At 46.4% G+C, this 24,857-nt stretch overlaps 1 pseudogene; it reads left to right on the plus strand.

The window, feature by feature from the left end:
- Positions 1–4,428: 4,428 nt before the first annotated feature.
- The window catches only part of LOC130360948 (astacin-like metalloendopeptidase), a 30,119-nt pseudogene continuing 9,690 nt past the window's right edge, over positions 4,429–24,857 (plus strand).

Here is a 24,857-nt window from a genome sequence, read left to right on the forward strand (position 1 = left end):
ATCTGCCCGAAATGCGCTGAAATGTCAGACCATGTTGGAGGAGGTCTAAATGCAGTTTAAGCTGTAGACCCTGAAGTCTGAGCACAGAATTTATCAAGGGCTGTGAGACCTTTGATAAATTAGGAGCACAATAGGCAGGAGACGACCACATACGCTGGTCTATAAGCATACCCAGAATAGACTAGATTAGGAAATGTCCCCCATTGTGTTTTGCCAATAATGGTAGAGATATCCGGGATATCTTTAGACTTCCACAGTGTCGCAATCATAATGTGAGCACTCGTTAACACATGAAATATAAGAGCCCAGCTACATATTGGGAATTTATTCAAATCCAGAGACAATAGTGTCAGACCTGGTCCCGAGGAAAAGTGAAGAGATAGAGTGGTCTGAAAAAAATCTAATATTTCTAACCAGAATAGTTTAATAAGGGGACATTTCCACCAAATGTGTATGAAAGTCCCTTTTCCATTTCCGGATCTCCAACATAACGGCGATATTTGTGGATGTATAGACGATATTTGGTAAGGCGTTTGATACCATCTATACATTGATTTACAGGAGGATTCCCAGTGATTAGAACTGGGATTCCTCCCGTAAATTAATGTATAAAAAAAAAAGGCAAAGTGAATAGTGAAGTCCACTGAACATCAAGTATTTGTATTCCTAAATCCCTCTCCCAATGAACCTCAAAGAAACTCTGGAATTGGGAGCTAAGCTCCATAAGATATATGTTCTTGATACCCCCCTTTTTTAATCTCTTTATGACAATCAAAATATTGTGTATAACCTTGAGAAGATGTAGATGTTGGCCACACAATAGATGTCAAAAGGTGCCTCAATTGTAAGTATTTAAAAAAATCGCTAGAAGGGATAGGATATTTATTCCTTATCTCTTCAAAAGATAGGACCAATTACCCTTTGCTCTGTAAAGGGGTCACGGCAGGTGGTGGATCCTCTGGGCCTGTGTCGATGATGACGTGAGCCGTGCCAGGGAGCATAGTCTAAGGTGCCGCTGGTTTTCACCAGAGCCCACCGCAAAACGGGATGGTCTTGCTACAGCAGGCAGCACCCAGGCCGCTACTCCTGATAGAACTCATCCACACAGGATGCTGGGATGTGGTATGGCACAAAAGAAAACTGGCAAGACGAGGTCAAGGTATCAAGGTAGCAGTGGGTAAAGGATCAGGAACACAGATATCAGGAACACAGTATGCTTTTACTAGGGCACAAGGCAACAAAGATCCGTCTGGGAACAAAGAGAGAAGCTGATACCTAAAGACAAGGTGCAAGTGTAGACACTTAATTAAATGAGTACTGGCCCTTTAAATGTAAGTGCTCCAGCGCGCACGCCGGGGCTGCGGGAACAGAAACACCAGGGAGGTAAGTGACGGGCTGGGATTCGCATGCGGGCGCGTCCAGCGATGCAAATCCCAGCCCCGCTGGCAGCGGGGACATAACAAGAGAGCGTTCACGGTCAGCGTGTCTGGCCGGTGCACAGATGTTACAGTCCCCCCCCCTTTGGTCTCCCCCTCTTCTTTGTAACTCAGAAAGTTCCCCACTACATGAGACCAAGGGGTTTCTGCAATGGGCAAAAACTGTAAGGGACTTGCTGGTTTCTGTCATGGAGTCTTCCGTCTTCTGAGATGACCAACTGGCAAAGAAGAATGAAGGCACAGAAGATATCACAGGAGGAACATTATGCCTTGTCGTGAAGTCCAATCCTGCAACATCGGAGGATCTGGAAAGAGCATCGGCTCTGAAGCTATTATTAGTAGGCCTAAGAGGGGGCACGAGACAGTGATCTTGGCAAAATTGTCCCCAACAAGTGATTTCACCAGATTTCCAGTCAAGTTGGGGAGAATGACATTGAAGCCAAAGAAGACCAAGAAGAAGCTCCGAAGTACAATTTGGTAGCACATAAAACTCAATTTTTTCCTTATGCAAATCCCCTACTTGCTTGACGAGGGGTTCAGTGTGGAATTGCACCTTACAGTTCAGATTTTGTCCATTAACAGAAGAAATGTAGAAGGGCTTGACAAGACACGTCACTGGAAGACGGTGTTTATGGACCTGAGAGACACCAATGAAGTTTCCAGCGGAACCGGAGTCCAAAAAAGCAGAAGCGATGAAAGAACTTGGCAGAGGTAAAAACTTGAAACGGGGTGGTCAAGCGAGGAGAGGTAATATTCACATCTAGTGACGCCACTCCTACTTGTCCAAGATGAGAGTGTTCTCCCGGACGCAGAGGACGTATAGAACAGTCTTTGAGAAAGTGCTCCAGACTGGCACAATATAGGCACAAATTCTCATTGCGTCGACGGGATCTTTCCTGCTGTGTTAAGCAAAAACGGTCCACTTCCATAGCCTCTTCGGCAGGAGACAAAGACTGTAGAGTTGGATGGTGGAACACGGGTGCCAGACGAGGTAATCGCCATGTTCGGGCAGGTTCTTTTTCCAAAGGAAGTTGTTCCAGCCTCTTGGCAAAACGCACATCAATTCGAGTGGCTAAATGGATAAGTTCGCTCAGGTTAGTCAGAGAATCTTGTGCAGCGAGAGCATCCTTGATTCTAGAGGAAAGTCCTTTTTTAAAGGTAGCACATAAGGCCTCGTCATTCCAAGCAAGTTCAGAAGCAAGTGTGTGGAACTGAATAGCGTAGTCACCAACGGAGGAGTTCCCTTGGCAGAGGTTCAGAAGAGCCGTCTCAACAGAGGAGGCTCGCGCGGGTTCTTCAAATGCATTGCGGATTTCTGCAAGGAAGGTCAACAGCTTCAAAGAGACTGGATCTCTACGATCCCAGAGAGGAGAAGCCCAATGGGGAGAAGACCATTATCTGTGATGGGGGAGAACATTAACCGTGATAGGGGAGAAGACCATTATCTGTGATGGGGAGAACATTAACTGTGATAGGGGAGAAGACCATTATCTGTGATGGGGAGAAGACCATTATCTGTGATGGGGGAGAACATTAACTGTGATAGGGGAGAAGACCATTATCTGTGATGGGGAGAAGACCATTATCTGTGATGGGGGAGAACATTAACTGTGATAGGGGAGAAGACCATTATCTGTGATGGGGAGAAGACCATTATCTGTGATGGGGGAGAACATTAACTGTGATAGGGGAGAAGACCATTATCTGTGATGGGGAGAAGACCATTATCTGTGATGGGAGAGAAGAACCTTATCTGTGATGGGGGAGAAGAACATTATCTGTGATGGGAGAGAAGAACATTTATCTGTGATGGGGGAGAACATTATCTGTGATGGGGGAGATCATTATCTGTGATGGGAGAGAACATTATCTGTGATGGGGAGAAGAACATATGGTGGGTATAAATGTTTTTCATGGGGATCTAAATGTTATACAGTTTCATTACCATGTTAAAAATAGGTTATTTATCATTATAAAATACTCCATGCTTTATTTCCTCCCTAGGCAATAGGTGACAGGTCTCTCACAAGTTAAGCCAGAACTCCTTGCTCTAAATACTGGCTTGGCATTAAATCCATATCTGTTTCTGTAACTGGCACAAAAAGCTGATTTTTAGGGAATGCTACCTGGAAAGGTTTTGTGATTGAGCTGCTTTGCATATTCTATCTATCTCATATCTTTCTTTCTTTCTATCTATCTATGTATCTATTTATCTTTCTATCTATCTATCTATCTATCTCATATCTATCTATCTATTTATCTCATATCTATCTATCTCATATCTATCTATCTATCTCATATCTATCTCATATCTATCTATCTATTTCATATCTATCTATCTCATATCTATCTATCTATCTATCTCATATCTATCTATCTATCTCATATCTATATATCTATCTCATATCTATCTACCTATCGCATATCTTTCTTTCTGTCTTTCTTTCTATGTATCTCATATCTATCTTCTATCTATATATCTATCTCATATCTATCTACCATCTATCTATCTATCTATTTTCTAACTATATATCTGTCTCATATCTATCTTTCCTTCTATCTACCTATCTATCTATCCATCTGTCTGTCTATCTATCTATCTATCTATCTATCTACCTTCTATCTATATATCTATCTATCTATCTATCTATCTATCATCTATCTATTCTACCAGGAGCTTATTATACAAGGATAGTAAAGTTCTTTGAAGACCATAAGTTGAATGATCTTTATGACCTTTACCCGTGGAAAAGAGTTTGCGGTTGAATTTAGGGTAAGTCACACATAATTCACCAAGCCAATCATTATAGGGGTGATTATTCTGCATGGTGCCAAAGGCAAAGTTTCATATTAGGAGCAGTTTCATGGTTGGTAGAAGTGGGAGAGGATTTCTGTCTACATACGGATTGGCTGGCTCCATTTTCTAGGTGGTTTATATAGATCACCCTCAATAGTTTTCCTGGTAGAATTGAGCTATCTGTTCCACAAGATCATGGCGGTCATCTTGGTGTTGCTGCTGTGTTTGACCAGTTGTCCTCTCAGTCAAGCTCTTCCAGTACCGGTGAGTGAAGATCCTAAAGTACTAAACGACCCTCCCGTAATTCTCTCAATAACAATAACATCTCTTTCCTTTTCCTTATAGATTTCTGGACATGATGTTCAAGGTGATTAGATTTTTTTGTTTTGTTTTATTCCTATTTAAAGGGGTATTCCAGGAAAAAAAACTTTATATATATATATATATATATATATATATATATATATATATATATATATCAACTGGCTTTAGAAAGTTAAACAGATTTGTTAATCACTTCTATTACATTTTTTTAATCCTTTCAGTACTTATGAACTGCTGAAGTTGAGTTATTCTCTTCTGTCTAAGTGCTCTCTGATGACACCTGTCTCGGGAACTGTCCAGAGTAGAAACAAATCCCCAGAGCAAACCTCTTCTACTCTGTGCAGTTCCCGAGACAAGCAGAGGTGTCAGCAGAGAGCACTGTTGCCAGACAGAAAAGAACAACTTAATTTCAGCAGCTGATAATTATTGGAAGGATTAAGATTTTTTTTTTTATAGAAGTCATTTACAAATCTGTTTAACTTTCTGGAGCCAGTTGATATATAAAAATATTTTTTTTCCCTGGAATACCCCTTTAACTTTCAACTACATTTACCTTTCTCCATGCAAACATAATCTTATAGTGTCATGTAAAAGGGGCATAAACTGCAACATTATGCACCAAAAATGATCAAGCGCACAATATTGGCATAAACTAAGCCAACTAAACCTACTGGTCTAAACTCATATGTACAAAATGTATAAAAAATAATGGCCAGTGTGATATATCGGGTGCATTTTACACTGTCTGGTCTGAGTTTTAGACAGTATCAGTTGTAATGACTCTTTAATCTTTACAGATGCTGAGGTGGACAAGAGGATAGTATCTGAGATAATACGGGAAACAAACAAAGGTGCGGGTTCAGCCTTCCATGGTGGATCATATAACTGGCCTTAGTATGCCATGATATACTCTATAATGTTTATATAGAAATATTAATTATTATTATTATAACATAAAGGGGTACTCCGCCCCTAGACAGCTTAAGTGACAGGGGTTAAGTTCGGGGGGGAAAGCGAGGGAACTCACCCAAGATTTCCAATTAAGGGCTGGTCCTGTTAATGGAAACAGTGTTCCTGTTTTGGAAAAAGTGAGGGCACTCAGTTCCTATGCATTTCTGCAGGACTTGAGCCCTGTAGATATATATATATATATATATATATATATATATATACACACACTGTGTGTGTATATATATATATATATATATATACACACAGCAGTCCCTCAAGTTACAATATTAATTGGTTCCAGGAAGACCATTGTATGTTGAATCCATTGCATGTTGAAACCGTAACTCTATGGAAACCTGGTAATTGGTTCTGAAGCCACCAAAATGTCATCCAAAAATAGGAAAAAGGGAGAATTAAAGATAAATAAATAGATAACTAATATAGATAAAGCAAATCCTTACATATAAAAGTAATAAAGAGCTGCTGGGAGCTGTAAATCACTGTCTATTTCAGTGTTTTCCAAAGAGGGTGCCTCCAGTTGTTGCAAAACTACAACTCCCAGCATGCTGGGAGTTGTAGTTTTGCAACAGCTGGAGGCACCCTCTTTGGGAAACACTAGTCTATGTAGAGGACAGGAGCTTCTTCAGGGTCCTGTACAGTACACAGTGTCCTGAAAAAAAGTAACATGGAGCCGCCCTCACCTGGTGTCCAAAGGAGCAGCTAACCCTGGTACAGGTAAAGAGTACAGAACATGTAATACCTCCCTGTACTGTAGGGGGCGCTACCAGACACCAGTCAGTGCATACACTTCAGTAATACAGGTCAGTTCTTCAAGCCCTTGACACGTTTCACAGATTCCATAGCATTCTATGTTGAGTCTGGTTTCAAGTTACAATGGTCCAGAAAAGACCATTGTATGTTGAAACTATTGTATGTTGAGGCCATTGTAAGTTGAGGGATCACTGTATATATATATACGAATGTATTTTTAATGAACAACCTTGTGTCTATAAAATTGTGAATGCAGAAGAACGCTCCCTTATGGTGTTAAGGCAGAAATCTCACACAATGTATCCAGATTGTTTTGACAACTTGTTTTCCTCCTCCCCAGATATCGTCAATGATGATGAGACCCATTTTAGGCCGGTGTCCGATATAATAGAGGAAGTAAACAAAGGTAAGTCTCCAGCCTTCCATTGTGCATCAGTCAACTGGATTTTACTCTTGCTTTACCCTCACCACATTATTACCCATAAACCTTCTTCTGTAGCCTACCAAAAGGCAGACTGGCATCTTATTAATATAGCCAAAACTCTCCCTATATTTGAAGTAGAGGGCCATCGTGTGGTCTATTGGTGTTTGCGTAGTTTAAGATATATGTATCTAGACCAATAATTCACAAACTTTTTAAATCCTTAACAGTGTACTCCGCCCCTAGACATCTTATCCTTTAGTCAATGGATAGGGGATTAGATGTCTGATCATGTTGGGACCCCCACGATCTCCCTGCTACACCTGGCGTTCGTTTAGAGTGTCGGGTGCTGTGTCGGAGGCCCGTGATGTCACAGTCATGCCCCCTCAATGCAAGTCTATGGCCGTCACACCCCCTCCCATAGACTTGCATTGAGGGGGCATGGCCGCGACATCACAGGCGGGCATGACTGGAACATCACGAGCCTCTGCCCTGCATCGCCAGTCATCTGTGCGCCAGATGTCTGGGGTGCCGCAGCCGAGATCATGGGGGTACCCAGCAGAGAGACCCCCGCCATCAGACCAAAGGATAGGGGTAAGATGGGGCGGAGTACCACTTTAAAGTGTCCTTGTGATTAAAAAAACTAAAAAACTTTAGACAAGTCAAATGTTTTAACTAGTTGGGCTGTGGGTGCTAAGACCCCAACTGAATACTAGAACGAGTAAATAAAAGTGCCCATCTATGTGCTTCTCTCCACGTCTCTCCTCACTATGGGAGACAGAGTCTATAGAAAGTCTATAGAGCCTGCAGCATGGAGAGAAAAGGGGTTCTGTTCTCAGATGTCATGTGACACCCATGAGTAAGGAGGTGATGTCTACATCAGAAACACGTTGGGTCTGAACCCAGTGTCAAGTACCGTACTGTATATTTTTACGGAACATTTAATAAAGGATATTGTTACGCCGAGCGCTCCGGGTCCCCGCTCCTCCCCGGAGCGCTCGCTTCACTCTCCCCGCTGCAGCGCTCCGGTCACGTCCTCTGACCCGGGGCGCTGCGATCCCGCTGCCAGCCGGGATGCGATTCGCGATGCGGGTAGCGCCCGCTCGCGATGCGCACCCCGGCTCCCCTACCTGACTCGCTCCCCGTCTGTTCTGTCCCGGCGCGCGCGGCCCCGCTCCCTAGGGCGCGCGCGCGCCGGGTCTCTGCGATTTAAAGGGCCACTGCGCCGCTGATTGGCGCAGTGGTTCCAATTAGGGTAATCACCTGTGCACTTCCCTATATTACCTCACTTCCCTTGCACTCCCTTGCCGGATCTTGTTGCCTTAGTGCCAGTGAAAGCGTTCCTTGTGTGTTCCTTGCCTGTGTTTCCAGACCTTCTGCCGTTGCCCCTGACTACGATCCTTGCTGCCTGCCCCGACCTTCTGCTACGTCCGACCTTGCTTCTGCCTACTCCCTTGTACCGCGCCTATCTTCAGCAGCCAGAGAGGTGAGCCGTTGCTAGTGGATACGACCTGGTCACTACCGCCGCAGCAAGACCATCCCGCTTTGCGGCGGGCTCTGGTGAAAACCAGTAGTGGCTTAGAACCGGTCCACTAGGACGGTCCACGCCAATCCCTCTCTGGCACAGAGGATCCACTACCTGCCAGCCGGCATCGTGACAGTAGATCCGGCCATGGATCCCGCTGAAGTTCCTCTGCCAGTTGTCGCTGACCTCACCACGGTGGTCGCCCAGCAGTCACAACAGATAGCGCAACAAGGCCAACAGCTGTCTCAACTGACCGTTATGCTACAACAGTTACTACCACAGCTTCAGCAGTCATCTCCTCCGCCAGCTCCTGCACCTCCTCCGCAGCGAGTGGCCGCTCCTGGGATACGCTTATCCTTGCCGGATAAATTTGATGGGGACTCTAAGTTTTGCCGTGGCTTTCTTTCCCAATGTTCCCTGCATCTGGAGATGATGTCGGACCTGTTTCCCACTGAAAGGTCTAAGGTGGCTTTCGTAGTCAGTCTTCTGTCCGGAAAAGCCCTGTCATGGGCCACACCGCTCTGGGACCGCAATGACCCCGTCACTGCCTCTGTACACTCCTTCTTCTCGGAAATCCGAAGTGTCTTTGAGGAACCTGCCCGAGCCTCTTCTGCTGAGACTGCCCTGTTGAACCTGGTCCAGGGTAATTCTTCCGTTGGCGAGTATGCCGTACAATTCCGTACACTTGCTTCAGAATTGTCCTGGAATAATGAGGCCCTCTGCGCGACCTTCAAAAAAGGCCTATCCAGCAACATTAAAGATGTTCTGGCCGCACGAGAAATCCCTGCTAATCTACATGAACTCATTCACCTAGCCACTCGCATTGACATGCGTTTTTCTGAAAGGCGCCAGGAACTCCGCCAAGATATGGACTCTGTTCGCACGAGGCGTTTCGTCTCCTCGGCTCCTCTCTCCTCTGGTCCCCTGCAATCTGTTCCTGTGCCTCCCGCCGTGGAGGCTATGCAGGTCGACCGGTCTCGCCTGACACCTCAAGAGAGGACACGACGCCGTATGGAGAACCTCTGCCTGTACTGTGCTAGTACCGAACACTTCCTGAGGGATTGTCCTATCCGTCCTCCCCGCCTGGAAAGACGTACGCTGACTCCGCACAAAGGTGAGACAGTCCTTGATGTCTACTCTGCTTCTCCACGTCTTACTGTGCCTGTGCGGATGTCTGCCTCTGCCTTCTCCTTCCCTGCTGTGGCCTTCTTGGACTCTGGATCTGCAGGAAATTTTATTTTGGCCTCTCTCGTCAACAGGTTCAACATCCCGGTGACCAGTCTCGCCAGACCCCTCTACATCAATTGTGTAAATAATGAAAGATTGGACTGTACCATACGTTTCCGCACGGAGCCCCTTCTTATGAGCATCGGATCTCATCATGAGAGGATTGAACTTTTGGTCCTCCCCAATTGCACCTCGGAAATTCTCCTTGGACTTCCCTGGCTTCAACTTCATTCCCCTACCCTGGATTGGTCCACTGGGGAGATCAAGAGTTGGGGGTCCTCTTGTTCCAAGAACTGTCTAAAACCGGTTCCCAGTAACCCTTGCCGTAACTCTGTGGTTCCTCCAGTAACCGGTCTCCCTAAGGCCTATATGGACTTCGCGGATGTTTTCTGCAAAAAACAAGCTGAGACACTACCTCCTCACAGGCCTTATGATTGCCCTATCGACCTCCTCCCGGGTACTACTCCACCCCGGGGCAGAATTTATCCTCTCTCTGCCCCAGAGACTCTTGCCATGTCCGAATACGTCCAGGAGAATCTAAAGAAGGGCTTTATCCGTAAATCCTCCTCTCCTGCCGGAGCCGGATTTTTCTTTGTGTCCAAAAAAGATGGCTCCCTACGTCCTTGCATTGACTACCGCGGTCTTAATAAAATCACGGTTAAGAACCGCTACCCCTTACCCCTCATCTCTGAACTCTTTGATCGCCTCCAAGGTGCCCACATCTTCACTAAATTGGACTTAAGAGGCGCCTATAACCTCATCCGCATCAGAGAGGGGGACGAGTGGAAAACGGCATTTAACACCAGAGATGGACACTTTGAGTATCTGGTCATGCCCTTTGGACTGTGCAACGCCCCTGCCGTCTTCCAAGACTTTGTCAATGAAATTTTTCGTGATCTGTTATACTCCTGTGTTGTTGTATATCTGGACGATATCCTAATTTTTTCTGCCAATCTAGAAGAACACCGCCAGCATGTCCGTATGGTTCTTCAGAGACTTTGTGACAACCAACTCTATGCCAAAATTGAGAAATGTCTGTTTGAATGCCAATCTCTTCCTTTTCTAGGATATTTGGTCTCTGGCCAGGGACTACAGATGGATCCAGACAAACTCTCTGCCGTCTTAGATTGGCCACGCCCCTCCGGACTCCGTGCTATCCAACGCTTTTTGGGGTTCGCCAATTATTACAGGCAATTTATTCCACATTTTTCTACCATTGTGGCTCCTATCGTGGCTTTAACCAAAAAAAGTGCTGATCCCAAGTCCTGGCCTCCTCAAGCAGAAGACGCCTTTAAACGACTCAAGTCTGCCTTTTCTTCGGCTCCCGTCCTCTCCAGACCTGACCCTTCCAAACCCTTCCTATTGGAGGTTGATGCCTCCTCAGTGGGAGCTGGAGCTGTTCTTCTACAAAAAAATTCTTCCGGGCATGCTGTCACTTGTGGTTTTTTCTCTAGGACCTTCTCTCCAGCGGAGAGGAACTACTCCATCGGGGATCGAGAGCTTCTAGCCATTAAATTAGCACTTGAGGAATGGAGGCATCTGCTGGAGGGATCAAGTTCTCCTGTTATTATCTACACCGACCACAAGAACCTCTCCTACCTCCAGTCTGCCCAACGGCTGAATCCTCGCCAGGCCCGGTGGTCTCTGTTCTTTGCCCGATTTAATTTTGAGATTCACTTTCGTCCTGCCGATAAGAACATTAGGGCCGATGCTCTCTCTCGTTCCTCGGATGCCTCAGAAGTTGATCTCCCTCCGCAACACATCATTCCACCTGACTGCCTGATCTCCACTTCTCCTGCCTCCATCAGGCAGACTCCTCCAGGGAAGACCTTTGTTTCTCCACGCCAACGCCTCGGAATCCTCAAATGGGGTCACTCCTCCCATCTCGCAGGTCATGCGGGCATCAAGAAATCTGTGCAACTCATCTCCCGCTTCTATTGGTGGCCGACTCTGGAGACGGATGTTGGGGACTTTGTGCGAGCCTGCACTATCTGTGCCCGGGATAAGACTCCTCGCCAGAAGCCCGCTGGTTTTCTTCATCCTCTGCCTGTCCCCGAACAGCCTTGGTCTCTGATTGGTATGGATTTTATTACTGATTTACCCCCTTCCCGTGGCAACACTGTTATTTGGGTGGTCGTTGATCGATTCTCCAAAATGGCACATTTCATCCCTCTTCCTGGTCTTCCTTCTGCGCCTCAGTTGGCTAAACAATTTTTTGTACACATTTTTCGTCTTCACGGGTTGCCTACGCAGATTGTCTCGGATAGAGGTGTCCAATTCGTGTCTAAATTCTGGAGGGCTCTCTGTAAACAACTCAAGATTAAATTAAATTTTTCCTCTGCATATCATCCCCAGTCCAATGGACAAGTAGAAAGAATTAACCAGATCTTGGGTGATTATTTGCGACATTTTGTTTCCTCCCGCCAGGATGACTGGGCAGATCTCCTTCCATGGGCCGAATTCTCGTATAACTTCAGGGTCTCTGAATCTTCCTCCAAATCCCCATTTTTCGTGGTGTACGGCCGTCACCCTCTTCCCCCCCTCCCTACCCCCTTGCCCTCTGGTCTGCCCGCTGTGGATGAAATTTCTCGTGACCTTTCCATTATATGGAGAGAGACCCAAAATTCTCTCTTACAGGCTTCTTCACGCATGAAGAGGTTCGCGGATAAGAAAAGAAGAGCTCCCCCCGTTTTTTCCCCTGGAGACAAGGTATGGCTCTCCGCTAAATATGTCCGCTTCCGTGTCCCTAGCTACAAGTTGGGACCACGCTATCTTGGTCCTTTCAAAATTTTGTGTCAAATTAATCCTGTCTCTTATAAACTTCTTCTTCCTCCTTCTCTTCGTATCCCTAATGCCTTTCACGTCTCTCTTCTCAAACCACTCATCCTCAACCGTTTTTCTCCCAAATCTGTTCCTCCCACTCCTGTTTCCGGCTCCTCGGACGTCTTCTCGGTCAAGGAAATTTTGGCTGCCAAAAAGGTCAGAGGGAAAAATTTTTTTTTAGTAGACTGGGAGGGTTGTGGTCCTGAAGAGAGATCCTGGGAACCTGAGGACAACATCCTTGACAAAAGTCTGCTCCTCAGGTTCTCAGGCTCCAAGAAGAGGGGGAGACCCAAGGGGGGGGGTACTGTTACGCCGAGCGCTCCGGGTCCCCGCTCCTCCCCGGAGCGCTCGCTTCACTCTCCCCGCTGCAGCGCTCCGGTCACGTCCTCTGACCCGGGGCGCTGCGATCCCGCTGCCAGCCGGGATGCGATTCGCGATGCGGGTAGCGCCCGCTCGCGATGCGCACCCCGGCTCCCCTACCTGACTCGCTCCCCGTCTGTTCTGTCCCGGCGCGCGCGGCCCCGCTCCCTAGGGCGCGCGCGCGCCGGGTCTCTGCGATTTAAAGGGCCACTGCGCCGCTGATTGGCGCAGTGGTTCCAATTAGGGTAATCACCTGTGCACTTCCCTATATTACCTCACTTCCCTTGCACTCCCTTGCCGGATCTTGTTGCCTTAGTGCCAGTGAAAGCGTTCCTTGTGTGTTCCTTGCCTGTGTTTCCAGACCTTCTGCCGTTGCCCCTGACTACGATCCTTGCTGCCTGCCCCGACCTTCTGCTACGTCCGACCTTGCTTCTGCCTACTCCCTTGTACCGCGCCTATCTTCAGCAGCCAGAGAGGTGAGCCGTTGCTAGTGGATACGACCTGGTCACTACCGCCGCAGCAAGACCATACCGCTTTGCGGCGGGCTCTGGTGAAAACCAGTAGTGGCTTAGAACCGGTCCACTAGCACGGTCCACGCCAATCCCTCTCTGGCACAGAGGATCCACTACCTGCCAGCCGGCATCGTGACAGATATCCTTTGGAATTGATAATGAACTGATCTGTGAGGGTCTCAGCTCCCACACCCCAACTGATCAAAACTCACACATTTCTATGACATGTGAAAATGTTCTTTTTTTCTTCATTTTTTTTTCTTCATTTTTGCTGACATTCTGAGCGCTCTTCAGTGTTTGGAACCTCAATAGAGAATAAATGAAGAGCTGTATTCATACAGAGAATGTTTGACCCTGCATATAAAGGAATAGATCATCCATTCTTTGCTATGACGTATTCAATTTATTTTTGATGAATCGTTTTTCTTTTTATTTTATTTTTGTATGTCTGGTCCCGCAATGGGCACGGTGTATATGCCTTTATATCACTTTGACTTTCTCCTAGCTTCACATGGACATACTGCCTGTTGCCTAAATTTAGCTAATCTCTGGTATAAGCCTATAGTAGAACCCCCATCAATCAACTAGTTAATCATAATTCTGTAGGTGATGTATAGCCTGTGATGATGAGAATTATCAGTCAAGGAACTAAATCCTATATAGTTTGGAGGAAATAAGGAAAAAGGGAATGTGGTCAAAGCCTTGAAATATTTTGAAGGGTTAAATAAGTTTGAGGAAAGAAGTATCTGTAATAAAAGACTAAACACAAGAATAAGGGGGACAATTTGAGGTTATTAGGGGAAGATCACAATATACAATTATATTTTGTATATACAGAATACTCTTTATATCCTTGTAGATACCTCTGTTCTGCTTGTGGAAGGTGACATTAGGCCTAACCTTGACCGCAGTGTGACGGAATGTACAAGATGCTTGTGGTTAAAGTCCCAGGATGGAAGAGTTCGAGTCCCATATACTACCCCCTCACCCACATACAGTAAATAATTACTATTATATATATTACATTGGGGAGGCAACAAGATTAATTTATGACAATAAACTCTTCTTTGGCCTTTAGCGAATTTTGAAAGATCGATGTTTATTTCGGCTATGAAGGAATTTGAGGTGATGACCTGCGTACAGTTTGTCAGCAGAAGCACCGAGAATGACTATCTGAGTATAGAGGCCGGATCGGGGTACGTGATTTTTTGATGCTTTTTGATCTTTAACATATTTTAGGTATTTTCCATAATTGTTTTTAATAGGTATTATTAAAGAAGTATCTTAGACAAAAACGTATCCCCTATTCGCAGGATATACGTTTTATATTGCGGGGGGTACGAGCACTGGGGCCCCCATGATCTCCTGTATGGAACCCCGGCTCTCTTCCACAGCAGTGCGTCACGACCCCCGCCCAAAGTTGGGGCCGCCAAGCCCCCTCTATATTGCTCTATGGGAGAGCAGAAGAATGCTAAACGGCTCTCCCATAGAGCTATATGGTGGGGGCGTGGCGGCCCCCGCTTTGGATGGGGGGTCATGACATGCCGCTCTGGAAGAGAGCCAGGGCTCCATACAGGCCAGCCCAGCGCTCGGACCCCCCACAATATAAAGCTTATCCTGCGGATAGGGGATACGTTTTTGTCCTTGATACTTCTCCTTTAAAGGTATGTGGAAATTCAAAGGAGTTATAATGTGATTTCATTCTCAGCTGTTGGTCATACGTTGGGAAGATGGGGGGTAAACAGACAATGAGTCTCTCTCTATGGCCGGATGTATCAAGTACAATATCATACAACATGAATTCATGCACGCTCTGGGCTTCTATCATGAATTCACAAGAAGTGACCGGGATGACTACATAGACATCATGTGGCAGAACATTTCTCCAGGTGAGCATCGACATCTGCTGGTTATAATAATAACCTAATAATTAAGCATTGTAGCAAAGGAAATACACTTAGGGGTCATGTCTTAACTTTTTTTGCCCAAATCCCATGGTGGCGTGGTGTACCCTGTACACTGCATGCAGCAAGCTGGAATCTCCTACGTTAGTGGCTATTTTCACCAGTGACTCTAGCGGGTGGGGAGTGGGAGTTTTCATCCTGGTGAATTATTTACACCAGGACGTATTATGTGCGACTTTTGAAAAATGTTTAAAAAGTGTCACACAAAGTCGCACTACCCATGCCAGTCAATGACCCTGTTTTACAGGCTGCAATGCACGGAATGGATAGGTGTGCTGTAGTCGGACTTGCTTATCCTTGCTCTGAGCAGGCCCTGCCGATGAAGGAAAAGTATTCAGCGGTTTATAGTGCATGTGCCAGCGGCTATACAGCTGCAGGCACAGCTCGGCTCAGCAGGAGGTATTTATAAAAATAGGTAAAGGGGTACTCTGCCCCTTGACATCTTATCCCCTATTCAAAGGATGGGGGATAAGTTGTCTGATCGCAGGGGTCCTGCCACTGGGACCCCTCCTGCCCCCCGCGATCTCCCTGCACCACTCTAAATAAATACCAGCTGCAGCGTTGGAGGCTCGTAACGTCACAAGCCTCCAGCGCCGCATCACTAGTCATCCGGCACAAAGCGAAATTCGCTCTTTTCATTGGATGACTGAGGTGCCGCAGCGGGGATCACGGGGGTCCCACCCATCATACATCTTATCCCTTATCCTTTAGATAGAGGATAAGATGTCTAGTGGCAGAGTGCCCCTTTAAGGAGCAGTGCCATGCATACATCGCTGGATAGTGTTTTCAAATACTGCACTTATCGCTCTGTGCCTGCCCTGACACTGGATTGGTTAACTAGCGAAGCTGAGCCTCACTAGTTTACCCTTTCTGGCCAATAAAGCATACAGCCATCTATATAGATAGTTGTATATTTTGATAACCTAAGTTTGATGTCAGTGCTATATACAGTAGTTGGATGTTGGTTCCACCATGGATGTTTCTAAACAGTGATCTCCATACATGACTCTAGTAATGATAGAAGTTCTTATTCTTATCTGATCTAATTCTATTGTATATAAAACATTTTTCCATAAGGTGATCGGCCTTATTTCTACTTGGATAATGGGAATACCCAGGACATTCCTTACGATTACAATTCTATTGTGCATTATACAAAGTAAGTAGATATGAAATATAGTGTCCTATCATGTATGATTTATTTAGGAATCCATGATATAGTAAACCGTGGATTTCTGCTTTATTTTTTTTTTCGTGCATTGTACTTTATATTCAGCCTTTTTATCTGACCAGGGCCATAAAGGGGGCTGCTCAAGACCTTAGAAATTTTAAGTAAGCCCAGAAAATGTTATAAAAAAAAAAAAAAAAAAAGAATAAAAAAAAAATCTAACATTATTTACCGGAAAAAAAAAAAAAAAAAACACTCTGGTGATTGATACAGTGGGGACTTTAATAGGATAATGTTGGTGTTTTATATATTTTAATTTTTTTTTACATTTCCCAAAGCCAATTTATTTACTTCATAAATTGGGACATAGAAGGGCTTCCATTTTTGCAGGACCAATTGTCCCTTTTTTTAATCACACCCTTCATTTTACCGTATAGTATTTTACCGTATAGTGTAGTACAAAACAATAAAAAATGATGAGTAGGGATAAAAATGATGTGCTATCTTTATTTTACATGTTCGTATATTTACAGCAATAAACAATTCATGCATTTTTTTTTACTACCTTTTGTTTTTTAATAAACAACAGTACGAATGGCATGTAAGGTATTTTTTTTTCAGGATTCACTGTGCAGAATTATTAATATTATATTTAAAAAAACAATTTGCACACTTTGATACAAAAATTTTTTTTCCTTTAGTTTACATTTTTTTGTCCGTTTATACAGTTTTGTATGTTGTATACAGTTAAATGCAATACTTCGGCATTGCTCTGAACCATTACACTGGCAATCTGTGGCTGGATCTACCTTGGAAGCCACGTAGCCCTTTATAAGGCCTCCAACTACCATGGCAACCAATGGGCACCCCACTGTTGTCTCTTTTAACAACCAGGCCATTGTTACGCCGAGCGCTCCGGGTCCCCGTTCCTCCCCGGAGCGCTCGCCTCATCCTCGTTGTTGCAGCGCCCCGGTCAGATCCACTGACCGGGTGCGCTGCGGTCCCGCCTCCAGCCGGGATGCGATTCGCGATGCGGGTGGCGCCCGCTCGCGATGCGCACCCCGGTCCCCGTACCTGACTCGCTCTCCGTCGGTCCTGTCCCGGCGCGCGCGGCCCCGCTCCCTAGGGCGCGCGCGCGCCGGGTCTCTGCGATTTAAAGGGCCAGTGCACCAATGATGGTGCCTGGCCCAATCTTCCAATTAGCTTATTAGTTTCCACCTGTGCACTCCCTACTTATACCTCACTTCCCCTGCACTCCCTTGCCGGATCTTGTTGCCCTTGTGCCTAGTGAAAGCGTTCCCTTGTTTGTTCCTAGCCCGTGTTCCAGACCTCCTGCCGTTGCCCCTGACTTCGATCCTTGCTGCCTGCCCCGACCTTCTGCTACGTCCGACCTTGCCTTTGTCTACTCCCTTGTACCTCGCCTATCATCAGCAGTCAGAGAGGTGAGCCGTTGCTAGTGGATACGACCTGGTCACTACCGCCGCAGCAAGACCATCCCGCTTTGCGGCGGGCTCTGGTGAAAACCAGTAGTGACTTAGAACCGGTCCACTAGCGCGGTCCTCGCCAATCCCTCTCTGGCACAGAGGATCCACCTCCTACCAGCCGGGATCGTGACAGTAGATCCGGCCATGTATTCCGCTGAGGTGCCGCTGTCAAGTCTTGCCGACATTTTCACGATGATCACCCAACAAAATCACCAGCTGGCATACTTGTCCTCCGTGAAACAGCAACTGAAGTCACAGTTACAGCAGCTGCTGCCACTGACACAGCAGCTGCAACTGCAACAACCATCTCCTCCGCCGTCTCCTGCAACTCCTCCGCAGCGTCCGGCCATGGATTCCGCTGAGGTGCCGCTGTCAAGTCTTGCCGACATTTCCACGATGATCACCCAACAAAATCACCAGCTGGCATACTTGTCCACCGTGACACAGCAACTGAAGTCACAGTTACAGCAGCTGCAACTGCAACAACCATCTCCTCCGCCGGCTCCTGCAACTCCTCCGCAGCAACCGGCCGCTCCTAACCCCTGCTTGTCCCTGCCGGACAAATTTGATGAGGACTCTAGACTCTGCCGTGGTCTCCTTTCTGGAAAGGCCTTGTCTGGGGCCACACCACTCTGGGACCGCAATGATCCTGCCACAGCCACAGTCCAGTCCTTCTTCGCTGAGGTCCGTGGTGTCTTCGAGGAGCCTGCCCGAGCTTCTTCTGCCGAGACTGCCCTGCTGAACCTGGCCCAGGGTGTTTCTTCCGTTGGCGAGTACGCCATTCAGTTCCGTGCTCTTGCTTCCGAGTTGTCCTGGAATAGTGAGGCTCTCTGCGCGACCTTTAAAAAAGGCCTATCCAGCAACATTAAAGATGTTCTGGCCGCACGAGAGACTCCTGCTAACCTACGTGAACTCATTCATCTTGCCACTCGCATTGACATGCGTTTTTCCGGATGGCGTCTGGAGCTCCGCCTGGATATGGACTTTGTTCGCACGAGGCGTTTTTTCTCCCCGGCTCCTCTCTCCTCTGGTCCTCTGCAAACCGTTCCTGTGCCTCCCGCCGTGGAGGCTATGCAAGTTGACCGGTCTCGCTTGACACCTCAAGAGAGGACACGACGCCGCATGGAGAATCTTTGCCTGTACTATGCCGGTACCGAACACTTCCTGAAGGATTGTCCTATCCGTTCTCCCCGCCTGGAAAGACGTACGCTGACTCCGCACAAAGGTGACACAGTTCTTGATGTCAACTCTGCTTCTCCACGCCTTACTGTGCCTGTGCGGATATCTGCCTCTACCTTCTCTACTATGGCCTTCTTGGATTCCGGATCTGCAGGAAATTTTTTTTTGGCCTCTCTTATCAACAGGTTCAACGTCCCTGTGACCAGTCTCGCCAGACCCCTCTACATCAATTGTGTTTACAATGAAAAATTGGACTGTCTCGTGCGTTACCGCACGGAACCCCTCCTAATGTGCATCGGACCTCATCACGAAAAAATTGAGTTTTTTTTCCTCAGGTTCTTTGGCCCCAAGAAGAGGGGGAGACCCAAGGGGGGGGGGGTACTGTTACGCCGAGCGCTCCGGGTCCCCGTTCCTCCCCGGAGCGCTCGCCTCATCCTCGTTGTTGCAGCGCCCCGGTCAGATCCACTGACCGGGTGCGCTGCGGTCCCGCCTCCAGCCGGGATGCGATTCGCGATGCGGGTGGCGCCCGCTCGCGATGCGCACCCCGGTCCCCGTACCTGACTCGCTCTCCGTCGGTCCTGTCCCGGCGCGCGCAGCCCCGCTCCCTAGGGCGCGCGCGCGCCGGGTCTCTGCGATTTAAAGGGCCAGTGCACCAATGATGGTGCCTGGCCCAATCTTCCAATTAGCTTATTAGTTTCCACCTGTGCACTCCCTACTTATACCTCACTTCCCCTGCACTCCCTTGCCGGATCTTGTTGCCCTTGTGCCTAGTGAAAGCGTTCCCTTGTTTGTTCCTAGCCCGTGTTCCAGACCTCCTGCCGTTGCCCCTGACTTCGATCCTTGCTGCCTGCCCCGACCTTCTGCTACGTCCGACCTTGCCTTTGTCTACTCCCTTGTACCTCGCCTATCATCAGCAGTCAGAGAGGTGAGCCGTTGCTAGTGGATACGACCTGGTCACTACCGCCGCAGCAAGACCATCCCGCTTTGCGGCGGGCTCTGGTGAAAACCAGTAGTGACTTAGAACCGGTCCACTAGCGCGGTCCTCGCCAATCCCTCTCTGGCACAGAGGATCCACCTCCTACCAGCCGGGATCGTGACAGCCATTTTTTTTTAAACCTTCCCCATAGTATCTATTAGTGTGGTATTTACTCAATCTGTTCTTTATAAATGGCATTATATATATCCTGAAACTCTCTGAGCATGTTAGTCCTATCTCTCCCTCACCCTACCTCATGGCTTCTGTACAGATAAAGGAATATTTTACAATTCCTCTTATCCACATCGCTTTTCCTAGTAATGGTGTAAAAGTTACTAGGAAATGAGTAATGTGAACGGAATTTCTGCTCGCAGGATTCCGCGGGTGGAGATTCTATCTGGCGGCTGCCATCACCATTGATGGCAATACAGGGCTCGCGGACTTCCATGCACAGAATAAAAATGTTCTTCAGTACTGAAATTCCTCAGTGTGAACGGGTTTTGCGGAAGACCCATTCACACTGATGAATTATGCGGGAATTACGCAGGAATTGCCTAGTGTAAACATACCCTTATTCTTCAGTTTTCAGAAGGTTTCTTATCTCTTATATCTTATTTCCCCTTAAGGTACGCTTTGAGCAGTGTATCTGGCCAACCATCCATGGTCGCAAAACCTGACCCCAACGTCCCTATGGGACAGGCGATAGGACTGGATAATCTGGATGTGATGAAGATTAACAAAATATACAATTGCAGTGAGTGTTTGCCAACAATATTAAAGGGTTGTCCTTGGGATCCCCACCAATCCCAAGAGCAGAGAACCATTGTCCTGTGAATGAAAGGAGATGCGGCATCTACGTTTGGCCAGTGCTTTAAACATTCTCTATGGGGTTTCTAAACATTGCTAAAGGCTGAGCTAATAATGAGCCATTCCAAAAACCATTGAAGGTCTTGGACCCTTTAAAACTGGTGCACTTGGACTTGGGTTACTTTTTAGGGAAAGAGGGAGCTAGTTTGTACTCTTCAAGTTTTTAGAAATTTGCGGCATGCAAGTCTTCTTCCTCCCCCACCCCCCAGCTTGGATTCTAGCACTGAGCCCTGTACATCATTCGTGCAGAGCAGGGAGGGTGGAGGAGGGAGGAGGCTTGCATGCTGCAGCTCAGAACCGCCTCTATAACTCTTCTCGAGTTTATAAGAAAAAACATGAGTTTATAATTTTACAAATAACCATCAGTTAAAGAACAGGTATTATATGTTAATATCCATATGAACTATTTGCCCATGTTTGATGCTTTAAGCATGATATAGAGCTGACAGATTCCCATTAATTTAATTTATCACATCCTTTTACTTCACCTGACATAAGACCTATTCATTTCAGATCTGTGTAGACAGAAGCTTATTACACCAGGGTCTTCCACCTATGACTCCACCTCATCAGGACAGGGAGGAGCTTATTGCCTCTATCTCATCCAATCCACCCTGAAGGTAAGTTTGAATCAATCCCCTCAATGACTGTTAAATATATTTCTATATTGACCCCAGCCTGGTGATCACTGCAGGGTCTGGCTATATTAACCCCACCCATTAGCTGTTACCTCTAGGGGAAACACATTAGCCATGCGACAGTACAGTATTATGGTTATTTGCGCAACACTTGTAGTGGCCAAATCCCATACTAGTCACCACTATCTCTACAACATCCATATGCCATAATCAAACAGCCTCTTTAGTCAATCTTTAGATGAGCACAACCTACATTACTATTTTTTGCCACCTTGGGTATTTCCAACTTTTTCTTAACGGTCTACTGATCTTGCCGTGAACAATGATGGATAAACAGAGGACAACACTTGGTTAGCCTCCATCAGCTTCGTCTTCTCACAATGTTTGGACACATCAGATCCAATTTTTTAACTAGTTATATGCCAGAAGATTCAGTACTGGCTATTGGAGATGAGTAAGAGTCTTATTTGGGACCGATTTGGCAGATTTGTATCTATATTGGTCTAATATGTGTTCTGAAGTGCCCTGATAGCCCTGTTATTGCCTATGCAAAGTATGTACAGGAGCAGAGAATCCTTTTAAAAGCAGAAATACCTACCGTACAGTACACACAGTAGCTGGGAGTAAATATAGTGGAGTAGAAGCTATGATGCATACAGCAGCACTTCATACTGATCCTGTGGACACCAACTATTTCTTCTCTTCCATTCCAGGTTCTCCTGCAGCTCAGTGGCCTCAATATCCCATCATCTCCTGGCTGTAGTAATTCCTACATTAAAGTCTATGATGGAGTCAGTCAGTCCTCGCCTGTCCTGCTGGACAAGACATGTGGAAGCGGACCGGTCCCACCGCTGGTATCATCTGGAAGCTTCATGCTCATAGAGATTGTGAACAACAAACCATCAGTTCCAAGCACTTTTACAGCTTCCTATGACACAGGTAATTCTACCACTAGTTAAAATATCTAGATTTTGAGTTCTAGGTTTTTTCTCATGGAGTTGCCCAGCTTTATTTTGTTGGTTCCTCCTAATAAAAAGGGATTGTCAAAAGTGATCAGATAGTGTTACATTGCTGAGAAGAACCTATCCTTAATCTGTGGAATATTCTTGTAACAAGTGCTTCATCCCTCTGCAGTATCACTCCAGGGGAATTGAGACATTATATTTCAGTGCTAACTGAAGCCAATGGGATTGTCTGAATCCTGAGTCTTTCAAAAACTTGGTTTCCTAAATCTAAGAACCCCATTCAAATCTTATATTTATTGCAAAAGTATCAAAAATGCCTAAACAAGTTCTCTTCACCTAGTGAGATACGGAGGAACCTATGTGACGGATACCGGAGTGGTGACATCTCCAGGATTTACAAGTTTTTATCCCAGTTTTTTGGATGTTGTCTATAGTATCATAGCCCCCATAGGAAAAAAGGTAAGATGTGAGATGAAAGCTGCCATGATACCGAACCTAACCCACAATATCAATCTCAGCATAAAGCCCAATATTTATGGCATCATTTCCAAAATTCTCAGAATCCAGCTCACCAGGCCTATGTTTCTCTTTCAGGTGTCCCTAAGCATCTATTTCTTTATGACAAAACCTTCACCGACCTGTTCCATAGACTATTTGATTGTTAATGATGGACCATCGAACTCTTCCGCCATCTTGGGAACTTACTGTGGATTTTTGGACGACCTTCCTCCCCCACTGGTGTCTACTGGGAATGTGATGCTTCTCCAGTTCCACAGTGGGGATAGTACTGGTTATAATGGATTTTATGCGGAATATGAGTTTGGTAAGTGAGGATCTATAATAATAGATGTTACATTTAAGCCCAGATTCATTAATCTGTCTGAAAAAAAAAAAAAAAACTGGAGAGATTTGCCCACATCGACCAATCACACCTCAGCTTTCATATGTTAATACTGGTAATATTAAAAGTGAGCTATGATTGGTTGTTATGGAATGTTATGTCAATTAGACAGATTGACAAATCGGGCCTTAATGTTTGGCTAAAACCGGACATTGTGAAGTACTTAAGAAGGCCCCAAATCTTTAATCTGCACTGTCCTAATCTATACCTGGCCACTTCAGAATTTTTTTTAGTTTCGGCAAAATTTTTTATTAAAATCAACCAACAAACACAGGCCACACCCCCACAACAATAATCGTACAATTGTTCCGATATGGGACTGGCAATGTTTTACTTACTGTAAGAGTCCAAAACTCTGTAGCGTAATTTTTTAATACATCTTTTTAAGGGTTGGAGCTTAAATTATACAAAGTACAACTCTTCAAATCCCCATTTTCTTTTTACAAAGCTATAGACGAAAAATAAAGGTTCTCATATATTCCATTCCATGTGTCAGGGGAAAAAAACAAAACATATTATTGCTAAATATCACACAAGGTCATTGCAAAGTAACTTTGTCTTGCAAAAAACAAACCCTTGGTCTAGAACCAACGATTCCTATTTTGTATGTTTATGGAGTTGAACCAAAATACCTTATTCGATACATGGAAATTCTCTTTTCTTTTACATTATTTCTGTGAGGTCATGTTATTTGTTTGGAAATATCCTATAAAAATTTACTTAATAAAAACCCTTGGTCTAACCTCTTAAGGACCCAGGGCGTTGTTACGCCGAGCGCTCCGGGTCCCCGCTCCTCCCCGGAGCGCTCGCTTCACCTCCTCCGCTGCAGCGCCCCGGTCACGTCCTCTGACCCGGGGCGCTGCGATCCTGCTGCTAGCCGGGATGCGATTCGCGATGCGGGTAGCGCCCGCTCGCGATGCGCACCCCGGCTCTCCTACCTGACTCGCTCCCCGTCTGTTCTGTCCCGGCGCGCGCGGCCCCGCTCCCTAGGGCGCGCGCGCGCCGGGTCTCTGCGATTTAAAGGGCCACTGCGCCGCTGATTGGCGCAGTGGTTCCAATTAGAGTTATCACCTGTGCACTCCCTATATTACCTCACTTCCCTTGCACTCCCTTGCCGGATCTTGTTGCCTTAGTGCCAGTGAAAGCGTTCCTTGTGTGTCCCTTGCCAGTGTTTCCAGACCTTCTGCCGTTGCCCCTGACTACGATCCTTGCTGCCTGCCCCGACCTTCTGCTACGTCCGACCTTGCTTCTGCCTACTCCCTTGTACCGCGCCTATCTTCAGCAGCCAGAGAGGTGAGCCGTTGCTAGTGGATACGACCTGGTCACTACCGCCGCAGCAAGACCATCCCGCTTTGCGGCGGGCTCTGGTGAAAACCAGTAGTGGCTTAGAACCGGTCCACTAGCACGGTCCACGCCAATCCCTCTCTGGCACAGAGGGTCCACTACCTGCCAGCCGGCATCGTGACAGTAGATCCGGCCATGGATCCCGCTGAAGTTCCTCTGCCAGTTGTCGCTGACCTCACCACGGTGGTCGCCCAGCAGTCACAACAGATTGCGCAACAAGGCCA

Source organism: Hyla sarda, chromosome 3 (assembly GCF_029499605.1).
Source record: "Hyla sarda isolate aHylSar1 chromosome 3, aHylSar1.hap1, whole genome shotgun sequence".
Classification (NCBI taxonomy): Eukaryota; Metazoa; Chordata; class Amphibia; order Anura; family Hylidae; genus Hyla; species Hyla sarda.